Source organism: Schistosoma mansoni, assembly GCF_000237925.1.
Source record: "Schistosoma mansoni, WGS project CABG00000000 data, supercontig 0315, strain Puerto Rico, whole genome shotgun sequence".
Taxonomy (NCBI): Eukaryota; Metazoa; Platyhelminthes; class Trematoda; order Strigeidida; family Schistosomatidae; genus Schistosoma; species Schistosoma mansoni.
In genome coordinates, this window is record NW_017386170.1 from 46025 (window position 1) to 58449 (window position 12425).

Sequence of the window (12425 nt, forward strand, 5' to 3'; positions counted from 1 at the left end):
TTTAACTTGATTGGTTTAACTAAATTCAAATGGAGAATTAATTGTATCTATTTTCCATACATTAAGACACTGTAATATCTGTATCTCTACTGCATTACAAATAGTTGCGACAATAAACAACGTACAAAGCTACATTCAATCGAATTTTAAAAAAACGTCACAGTCATTTTCGTTTTCCTATGATTCAATTTCCTTGGTGTGAGGCAGACATGCATAAATCTTTCAAAATAATTGTTACCTACGCATTTGCCAATCATAGGAAATTTTTGTCGCCTAGTTGTTACGTTAACAATTATCCAATGTGTCTGTGCCTAATCAATATCTTGTAGGTAAAATAAGTAATCATGATCAGGATGGGGGGTTGTGGAAGGTGTGGCGATTTCGACACTTGAATTCATGAGTCGATCTAAGCTAGACCACCATTGAAAACCTGGAAGCACTGGACGACCGTCTCGTTCTAATATGGGACTCCTCAGCAGTGCGCATCCACAATCCTGCACACGACACTCGGAACCAGAATCTTCGGTCTCACGTTCAAACACTTAACATCTAAACCACTGAGCTAGCATCCAATGATGTTGATATCAAACTTCAATGGATTCACGATCTTGTTCAACCCTTCATCCATTGTATGAGATCGATAACTGTCTTGCACCCGACTGTAAAAATACTACAATCGCCACAAATCTCCACACTGATAACAATAATATGCTCACCAGTGACTAGCTTCATGATGTAACCATGGCTCAGTGGTTCGGAGGTTAAGCGTTCGTGTGCGAGACCAAGGGTCCTTGGTCCGAGTCCTGTCTGTGGGACCGTTGATGCGCACTAGTGAGGAGTCCCATGATAGGAAGAAACAGCCATCCGTTGCTCTCGTGTCTCCATAAATTGCATCACAAATAAATATCAATGGGGAAACCATAAAAACCAGGTCAGTATGCGGTGGAAGCGAACTAACAGCACTGAAAAATACTTAAACAATGACGTTTTAGAAGATGGGTAATTCCAAATCCTGGTGGAAAGCTAAGAACTGTTAAGTTAATAAAGTGAAGAATATAACGGTCTTCATTGAATGAGATTAATGTTGCCTAACCAATTTACTGAAGTTTGAAACTATCAACCACCAAACTGAAGCTCAGTAGGTGCATGAGGTATCAGGTGGAGTTTGTAAGCTATTAATTCTGGGTTCAGTATCAAGTTGGATGTCATGTTACTGATTACTCAGCAATAACAAACTAGACTGAAACGGCACTCTTATATTATAAAGTATTCAATCAAACTCTGGGTGACATCAATCAACAATGAAAACCCCTTTAAAATATTACGTAAAGTCTTCACAAAATTATTGAAGTAAATTAAAATTCCCTGGAAAGTATGTGAAAACATATGAACTTTCAGTTAACCTGGAATTATGTAACAGTTTTAGTGTGATTGACAATCCATTCCAATTTATTGAGGCTTCAAAAAGATACTTAAACCAGTATTGCTTAGGGTATCAAAAACTAAATGATTGTCAGCTTCGTTAATAACTATTTTATACCTTAACTAAATTTCAATAATGAAAAATGAAATGTATCATAATAGTAAACTGCATTTTTTCAGTCAGTCATTCCGTTAATAATTGCCTAGATGGTTTATTATCACTCATTTTATTCTTTTATAATTGTATAGCTTATATTTTCAAGCAGATTGGAATAGATACAATACGTAGCACAATAATTAACACACAAGACTACAAATGTAATAATCGGAATTAGATTACCTGGAGTATTGACAGTGAGAGCGAAAGCTACAGTAACAGTATTAATTTCATATAACCAATAATCTAAATAACAAGACATGTAATCAAAGCAACAAGTTAGTGAACATTTCCCATCGTGGTTAGGAAAGGGTACCATCAAAATAATACTCAGCTCTGTTCTATCAAAATTGATTTATAGCGGTCATGTAGTAGACAGAAATAGGTCATTTAGAGTGAAATACCGTATTCCTACTAGTTATCCTTATGGGGCTCGATCTCGTCTCTTACACATAGCAGAAGCTATAAGAATTTGAGCTAACAATCCAAGTCTTTGTGTTCATAAGAAACTTGTAACACCTTCATCCCTCGCTTGACCCTAATAAATGATTTAATTATTATGTTCCATACTCTTTGTTCGTCTATTTTTCTTCTCCCCCTTACACGCTTTACTTTTTCCAAATGTACACTTCATTGTCCAATTATCTGAACACTTACGTAATCTTTTAACTTTTTTATGAGTGTTATTTCAGTGTCTCTATTTTTCTAATCTTTGACCTACTTCCTATTATGAAGCATTGGTTCAAGCTTTCATTATTCTTATCACAACTAGTACACCTTTCATCACACTACTGATCTGTACTTTTCACTTACCATGCTTATTTATGCAATTTATTATACTTATATCATTGACTCATAAACTGCCTTGATTAATTTAGCAATTTCGTATATCCTAGTGTGGGACTCTTAAGCAGTGCTCATCCACGATCCAGCCCCGCGAACGCTTAACCTCTAGACCACTGAGCTGGCATCGTGGATGCGCACTGCTGAGGCGTCCCACACTAACACGAAACAGCCCTCCAATGTTTCCAGGTTCCCAATGGTGGTCTAGCTTCAACTGACTCATGAATTCAACTATAAAATTACTAAAATCTCCACGAAACCCCTTCTGATAGTTTCGTATATGCGTATAAAATTACTGTATATTAGAGTAAAGCCTGATGAGGATCTAATAGAAAACAATAATGTTCGGTCATATTTGTTGTTATTTAAGATTACTTAGAAAAGTGCCTTTATTATAACTTGGTTGATGAAGTTCATTTATCGGAATAGGGATTTGTCGAGATTGTAGTAATTTTGACACCTTAATTCATGAGTCCATCTAAGCTAGACCACCAGTGGAAACCTGGAAGCATTGGACGACCGTTTCTTCCTAGTGTGGAACTCCTTCAAGATGAATTTCCTGGGGTTCTGGTGAGAAGCCGTGACCAGTGGAGTCTGTAGAGGATTAATTCCTCTATATCTGACTCCAATAAATAAATAATATTCCGCTAACTGAATATTTACTGCAGGCTAAATCTCCTAGTAGAATTACGGGTTTACTCGAGATTATTCAAAAGCCTGAACACCAGTTATCGAGATAGTTTATTGTTGAAGCTCGGTAAAAATCCGCAAGCGTACAGATAGCAATCACACCGAGAAAACAAGTGTGTGTGTGTGTTAAAAATCCATATATATTTATGAGTGTTAATGGATTGTGGATAAATTATTGACTGTCTTTGTTTACAACCAATTGATGATAATTAAAATTATTCTGGGGACTTTATTCGAAGTAAATCAACCTATGAAAACACTGAATAAATATAAGTTTATTTGCTCATTCAGATTTTAAAATAGGTAAAACAGGGGCATTATATGGTACAAATTATTGAACTGATTTCTATAGAAAACAAGTTAAAAAATAAACTTTTGTTGAGAAATGACTAATTAACAACAAAGATTCCGTTTTTTTGGGAAGGTGAATTTAATCGTTAAAATGATAAGCTGTTAATGTGTTCCTTATATGTTGTTATTTGTTAGTAAGAGATTAAAGCATCTATCACATGGCACTGTGTGTAGTGAGATATATTATATAAACTATTTGGACCCTATTCGACTTTGATTAAGAATAGAATGTGAATACATATCAGTCTCTAAAAGCTTACTAGAGAACCGAATTTAAACATTGTGTTTAAGAATTAAACAAAGTACGAAATAGTGTTCTATCATTCAGTTTTATTACTTCATTGAATTTTTTGATCACAAGATTCCAGTTACAGTAGTCGTGATCTAGGATTATCTAATATCTACTGACTAATTTTTCCCAAATTTTCCTTTCAATAGTTACATAATATTGGTCAGATATTCAAAAGTATAAGCTCTATGTAGTAACTTATATTTCCACTCCTGATTATTTATTTGTTGGGGTGTGGTCCACTTATATCCATATAAGTAGTATATGGTGATGGTCAGACATAGAATGTATTTTCGCAGAAGATCGGTAGGGAATGAACAGGAATGAAGCGCAATTGGTACGAAAATGCATGAACAATGAAATCAGAGAAGATGAACTGATATTTGTAGAAGAAACAGTTAAGATTGAGACAATTGATTGTTATTTTGCAAATTAACTGTTCATTGTATGGTTATCAGAATTTAGTGAAATAGTCTGTAATTTGTGCTTATATATATTCGATTGTTCCCACTCGTGTTCTTGTTCACTACAATAGATGTTAGTTGAAAATTTTATTTGTCAACGACATATTTGATATCTTAATCAATCTTCAGTCAATTGATTAGTGATTCTTTTCAGTAAGAGGTTTCAGAATTAGTGTTATGGTTAAACAATTATTTGCATAATTCAGTCGCCCCACTAATATATATTTAATCAATTAAATTACCATTAAAAAAACGTTTCACACTGAAAAAATATGTAAGTACCATTAGGTGATAAATATATCTGTATGCTTCATTTAATGGCTTCAATATTTCCTTATTGTTCTTTTGAAGATAATTTATTTTGAAAAGAATGTGAAGTCATTCCATACATTGGTGAATTCCAAATTAAATGTATGTTCAAAGTAGGCATAAAATTTTTTCTAGAAAGAAGTGCATTTCCATACTTCAGTTTTTAGGGAGAATTTTTGCTAAGGAGGAGTCCCACAATAAGAAGAAACTGCCGTCCAGTGCTTCCAGGTTTTCCACGGTGGTCTAGCTTCAATTGACTCATGATTTCAACTATATATAAGAATTAATTAGTTGAATTCTATGCATTAAGAATGTAATCAGTAGTCTGATTTTTCTCTCCTATTAATCGTATTCGAGTGCATCTAACAGGATTATTGCACACAATTAAGAAGATAGCTATTAGGAGTTTAATACTTAGACATTGAATCGATTTTGATCAGACAATTGGCCCATATACTGACATCAAGTTTGATAATGGAATTTATCTAAGGATTTATATTTTCTCCAACTTCTCGGAACAGAAACTTGCTTATTCATTAAGTAAAACCTAGCCTCTATTATGCAGAAGAAATGTGCTTGACAATAGTCTTTGCCTTGACCTTAACATAATGCCATTTTGATTGTAGTTTAAAGTTTTAGAATGTCCTCTTCCTTGCAAGTACTTTTAGTATTCTTTTAATGTTTTTGATCTTAACTGTCTCTCAGATCAATCAAACCGTTTTATAACTACCTGATTACATTTACATTAATCAATTTTGTTTGTTTTACTTTCATTCTTCAATTATATACGTCTGGTTAACGCTACGTAACTATACATTGTTACGTTTGACATGACATAACTTTGAACTACAATCTTTATCACACTTTCTTTTGTGTGGTATTTGCAATTACTATATAGTGTAATCGCTTATATGGAACAATGCAGTCAAGTGATGAGATTTTTTCTATTGTTCCGAATCTCATTGTTATCTTATTTTCATCTACTGGATTTCAATAGCTCAGTTTTGATTAAAATGAGCCTAGATTATTTAAATTTAGGCACTGTTTGATCTAAGCTACCTTTGGTGTTATACTGAATAATATGCATTTCTGTGATTTTCACTTATAACAATAATCTAATAATATACATTATTGTTTCTTTCATTATCTTAAAGAATCATCAAATAATTTGTTCTGTCACATAGATACATCTAAGATAAATATCCCAATTTTACACAAAACTTTAGTGATGAATTTATGAGACAGACCAGCACTTGTCAGATGTTCATAAATCAATAAATGCATATTTTCAATAGTCAAGGGATTTAACCTAACTCTAATAGGTATTCTCTTATGTAATAAAATGATTAATACTTATGGTTATATGAATATAAATAAAGTGCCAAGTATTACAGATTTCTTTTGCATTGTGTTAGCGTGCATTTGGTAATCCTTGAAGTGTGAATAATAATACATAACAATGATTACAAACTATGCAGTTATCATCCTAAGTTCAAAGTGAAATTAACAGTACAAAATCATTAGAAACGGCAAACTTTTGTTATCAGTTTGTAAGACTGAGTTTATTAGCTAATGCTTCTAATATACGTTTTGTGTAAATATATGATTGTATTGGATTTAAGCTAAATTGAAGTTAGTTTCTATTACGGACTGATCTCGAATGAATAGGGATTAAAAAACTAGAAAAAAAATTTACATCTTTTCATTCTTGTATGGGACTCTTAGCTATTGCACTCCAGCAATACCAGAGAAATTTTAGATGAACACTTTATTTTATCTAGAACAACATAGATCAATATACCTTTTTGTCGATTAGTGTTTATATTAACAACTTGAAAATTGAGCCGAATACCAATCCTTCTAGTGCTTGTGAAGCAATCAATAACTGGCTTTAGTTACGATGTACGAAAGTGTAGGATAAAATAAAAAGGAACATTACAGTTAATGCTATAAGTACATTAGACTCAAAACTATAAATCTTTCGTAATATATAGTATAATATTAAAAATGGATAAAAGTTCATCTAGGCTTATTGTTATGAATTTTGACCTAGGCTGTAGCCAATTGTTACGACTTGATCAAGGTCGTCGCTGATTCGTTATGACCTTACGTATTTAACAAGGACGTAATTCGCGTAAATTATCCACCAATAGAATACGCCTCCCACGACCTTCACACTGTGACAATGACGTTCGATTAGTATGAGTAATCTAGCGTCCTTATTGGTCCTTATCCACCTAACCCGTCCACTTGAGTCCAAAACACCAATAGCGGCTGCTGTAATGTGAATCATTTATTTCAAACATACTTTGTCTATATACCAAACAGGCAGACCACACCATAAAATAGAAAATAATATTTGTACAAAATCAAGCCAAACGTGGCTGGAAGCGTGGGAGACAGTACTCAATAAACCGAGTATAATTTAGGAACAATAAATCATATAATAATAATCAATAGGTCAAAATGAAGCTAATAATAAGATGAATATAGACATAGATAATCCAGTTACCGGGTAGTTATACCATAGGAATATAGATAGAATAATAGTCTAATAAGAGGTCCCGTAAGTTATCAGTACTTACTTTTTTCCTAGTATATAACACTTATATAACTACATAATTGTTTGAAAGTGTATTAAGGTTAGAACTAATACTTAAGGTTAATGGTAATGTCAGTAATAATAATAATAATAATAATTCGTCAGGTTGAAATTAATTGGAAGTAAATAATAAATTGAAACTTCCACTTTTTGAATATACCAAAAAAGTAATAAAAGTAATTAAACCATTATTATTATTATATGTAGTCAATCCAAATTATAAAAGCAGCTGATGATTATTTTATAGTTAAATACATCAGTTGAACTAAAATAACATACTTTCATTATTAATTCTTTATTCAATATCTTACTCTAAATGAAAAGCAATGAGGGATTTTTTAAAAATATATGGTAATGTATTAAAATACACTTTAAGTTTGCTGCGGTTAAACAATAACTTTAACTCAGTCAGTCAGTCAGCTGCAACGTAGGACCAGGCACACATATGCATCGGTCCAAGTTGCCATATCTCGTTAGCACAACAAGATGAACACCGGAGGTTCCATTTTGAAAGTAGTTATCATCTTGAATTGATTACTGGACAACTATTATACACCAGTTAGGAAATCCTACCAAATAATATGCATTCATAAAATGGCAGACCTTGATAACTTGCAAATGTATGTTTTAGATGACAACTATTACTGTAAGCTTTGATAAGTCGATCAGTTTTGATATGGAGCAGCTATCAATTTATGATGTTGAGTAATGATTCGTCCATATCATTGGTTGCCTGATTATGGAAAATCTAAACCAGCATCATAGTTCGACTTATTCAATGAACAATAATGTTCTCACAACAAAACTTGAAGGTCTATAATCAATTACCGTTTCTTGTAATCACTGTGGGCTACTGACAAATGCTTGAAAATTACAAAACAACTACCCAGTATTTTATAGTTCCTAATTATTCTTCAGTTGGTGTCAATCTATGATGAAAGTAGCCTAACTAGAGCTCTACAAAATAATCCAACTAGACAATTCAATGTATTGTTGATCTTAAACCTGTAATAACTAGTAATTACAGTATACATCAATAACATTGAAATAAAATGAACAGAAATAACACAATACGGAATGAATTTTGTTAATTAGATGTTGATAAACTAGATCCATATATATATATATATATATATATATATATATATATATATATATATATATATCTTGGTTTGAAAATGACCATTTCCATTAAGTGAATGGAAGTTTAACTTAGATTCCAATTATTATGACCACAGTTTACTTATACCATTATTTTCCGATTGATTTAATCTTTCAAAAGTTAATAAAACTAGTGTTTGGAGAGGGACCTGAAGACTCATGCTTATTCCTTGCAAACTAAAATAATAACGATGATGCTTCAGAGGTCTGAAGATCAGGTGTTCATGTGCGAGACCGAGGGTCTTGGGTTCGATTCCCGCGTACGGAATCATGGATGTGCAATGCTGAGGTGTCTCATGTTGGAACAAAACGGTCACTTAGTGCTTTCTGATTCTCAGTGTTGGTTTCGTCAGATCGTAATCTCAACTGTGATTACGACAATTATAAAGTGATCTCTATTTTTCAAAGATTTCCTCGTATTTTTTAGTGAGAAATTTATTTTCTCTTACAATATTTTGTGATCAAATTATTGGTTCTGAAGTTTTAACAACTAATTAATCTGATAAAAGACTTTGTAAACATGAGAATTATTTTTATGCGTACAACTAGTGCTCATCTTAATTTTCGTGTTATGATAGAAGTATGTACAACAGATGATTCATTACGTTTGCGTAATAAGCATTCGGTGATAAAAGCTTTTTTTAAAAACTTTTTCATGGACTGACTTTATCAAATCCAATGTTTTGTAACGACATTCTTCAATAATTCGTAATCTAAACCAAACTGGTTAATTGGGTTTCTTTAATTGTAGTCATTATTTTTAATACGTAAGAAGATTGTATAGGTTTTCGTTGAACAATGCTTTTAAAACCTAAACATAGAGATTAAATTCTCATTTATATACAATGAGTTATTTCAGTAGTATTTTCCATATCTCGAGTTTTAATTCATTGTATGTTATTATCAATCATTAATAATGAGTGATGCATTAAGTTGTAGACGTTTGCTTTTTTATTCAGTTGGCATTGTTTACAACAATGATTCTAGCGTATAAAAAATAGATCATGGCTTATGGTCAGTTTGAGTTAAAAGAAGAAAAGAATCCTATAAGAATTTCACTTCATAGAGTCAGCTTGTTTATCAACGTTGAGTAAAATTTTATATATGTGCTATATGTAATTATAACAAGAAAACGTTTTAATAATTTTTCCATGAATAGAAGACCTATAGTTTGTCGTAAAGTTAACCAGTCAAGAAGAAATATAAAGCTTAAAAAATTAAGAGACTGGGCTGCTGTATGTAAACCAAACTGAAGATGATTACTAAAGTTAAACTGACCGTGAAGGTAGAGATGATATCTACAAGCACAGAATAAAGGATATTCAAACTTTTCCTGTCATATAACCCCTTATGTAGATGATGCGATTCGGTGGATTACAACACTGAGGTTCAGTTGGAATCTAAGATTGTATATTGGATTTTATACAGACAACAAAAGTAAGTAATAAGTGATCATTTCACTGACTTCATTTGTAATTTACTGATTTCCCTCCCTCATTATTATATTTTTCATTACTGTTAGCCATGTTTTATTAGCCTATTTCCATTTAATCGTTCTGTGTGGATTATTACTTTGGTTTTTACTTAACAGGAACATTAACTAACCAGACATCTAAATTGAACATTTTAAGTTATTCTACTTACTAATAATTTAAGTAGCCAAGTAAAGTAAAAAAAACAATAATAATAAGTAAACAAGTTAATTAGATCATCGATGTTTGTAACAGCTAAATACCGTATTTTGTGCAGAAATGATATTTAAAGTTAAAAGGAAACCTCACTGTGTTATAAACCAGCAAACGGGCATTGAGAAGCTTTCGTAGACAATTGTTTATAAATAATTATACTTTTTTGATGATGGTTGTAGTAGTTCCGTTCCGTATAGTACTGTCATGACGTTCGTATTGAAGATTCTCACTTTCATATTAATTGACAGTTGTTTTGAGTTCCATATCAGCATCAGATCCTTCTTGTTCACCGATGATGCTGCCTAGATATGTGAAAGTCTCCATCTTTCTCAGAGCTTCTCCATCAAGTTGTGATGTATTTCAGGATCTTGCTTTCCCTTTGAGTTTGTTGGAGCCTGCTGCTGCTATACTGGTTGTCTTTACCTGAATTTGTTGCTATGTATGATATAGAAGAGCTAGCTTACCTGCCAAGTCCAAATCGTCTAGCTTTATCAATGCTGTCCTCTATATTCTGTGCTTCCCTCTGGAATTTGGAGGTCTTCATAATCCAGTCAACCAACAAAAGAAAGAGAAAAGGCCAGAGTAAACAGCCTTTCCTGACACCAGTTTTCACTTGGAATGCATTCATTGTGATTCGCTCTTCCTTTGTTTTGGAGGATGCCTTGATGATTCTGGACCCATGAGATTCCCATCCTATAAGTACTTTTCGTGCTTCTTCAGATAGCATCAGTGTAACTCCGTGTTAGAGAAGCATTCCCTTCTCGTGACCAGAGCACAGCAGCATCCTTCCCCAATCTAATCTTTTCTGTCCAGCTTGGGTTCAATAGGTTTCACTTATTCCGGGAACCGTGAAGTTGTATCTCCTCACTTCCTTAGTCCTCCAAGTCTCGCACATTGTCCAGATATTCCATGTACATATATTAATTGTTGCTCTGGTTGTTAGGAGAGGCATTGGCCTCGTGACTTCCGAAGGATTTCGGCTTTCACTACGCGGTGTCATAATTCTTCCGATGGAGATCCTCCAACCCCTAGGGGAGAGTTTAGATAGTTTATTGTAGCTCAGAGGACAAAACTCCATCAAAACCATCCACTTGAGTTACAAATCTCCACCATCCCGAAAACGGACAACTTAGAGCGGTAGATTATGATTGGTCCTCTTCGACTATCTAACGCCTATAGTTTTATATTCTAGGATGAATGATTGTGTGAATTAATGTGCACCAAAACTATAAGTAAATTTCAATGTAAGCTATGGATTTTGACAAATCTCTTATTAGATGGTTTACATCTAAAAAACCACGAGAAATAGCTAAAGAATTCCTACATAGATGGAGAGTAAACTGTACTGCTTCTCCATAATGATAAGGTAAAGTGAAGTAAATAGTCACTTTTAAATACTGTATGCAGGTTTCGGAAAAGCAGCATACATTTATCGTGTAGCATTATAGACTTCTAACTAGTGAAACTTGTCCTATCCAACATAAAGTCAGATCGAAAGCTCAAGCATGTAGTTTAGGTCTTGCCTTAGGACGCCAGAGATGATATTTCGCAGAATTGAAAGGCTTGATAATTAGAGTGAAAGCGAAGCTATAAATTGAGGAAAGAAATTGTTGTCAGGATCAAGTTCGGTTGGTGTATGAGTGATTGATACTCTCTGACTGAAAATAACGTAGGATTATTCTTCTTGAACGACAGGAATAGTATTAAAGCTGCAACACTAGTTATCCTCAAAATCAACCACACAACCAGGATAAATGACTAGATATGAATTCTGGGGTTTGAAAACAAAATTACTGGGAATGGTAGCTATGATCTGTGAATTAGATCGACTTGACACCATCCTAGCACTGCGAGAAACGTGGGCGGTGAATTAAACAATACTACTTCACAACCGAATATTGTACTAAACTATTTTGAAATGCTATATTTAACATCATATCTTTTTATCCCACCCTACTTATTTCAACTAAGTTAATTAGAAATACTGACCTTCACAAACAAACTGTCAGTCATTTGTGGATGGAATGATCTCAAGGGCTTAAAACTGAGTACACGAACATACTATGTTACTTAAATAGACTTTAAAAAACTAGTTGTTTAAGAGATATTTGCTTACTAACTATTAAACGTGTCATCACTACTCATTAGTTTTTCCAATATGCATTAAATGAAAGGATTCCGAAAACTCCATTTAAATTCGTGGAAGGGATGAAGTGCATGAACTCAGTCATCAACAATGTAGAACCTTACATGGATGTGCATTGGCTCAAGTCGCTAAACCTCATAGGCACGAGATGAAAACAACAATATGAATGGGAAGAGACAGAAATAAAGTAGCGGTCTATATAATTTAATATTACCATAACACCTATTTCTTTGGAATGTAGGTTAGTGGTAGCATAAGAAAATATTTAGGCTGTCTTGAACGATATGTATAAACAATATGAAG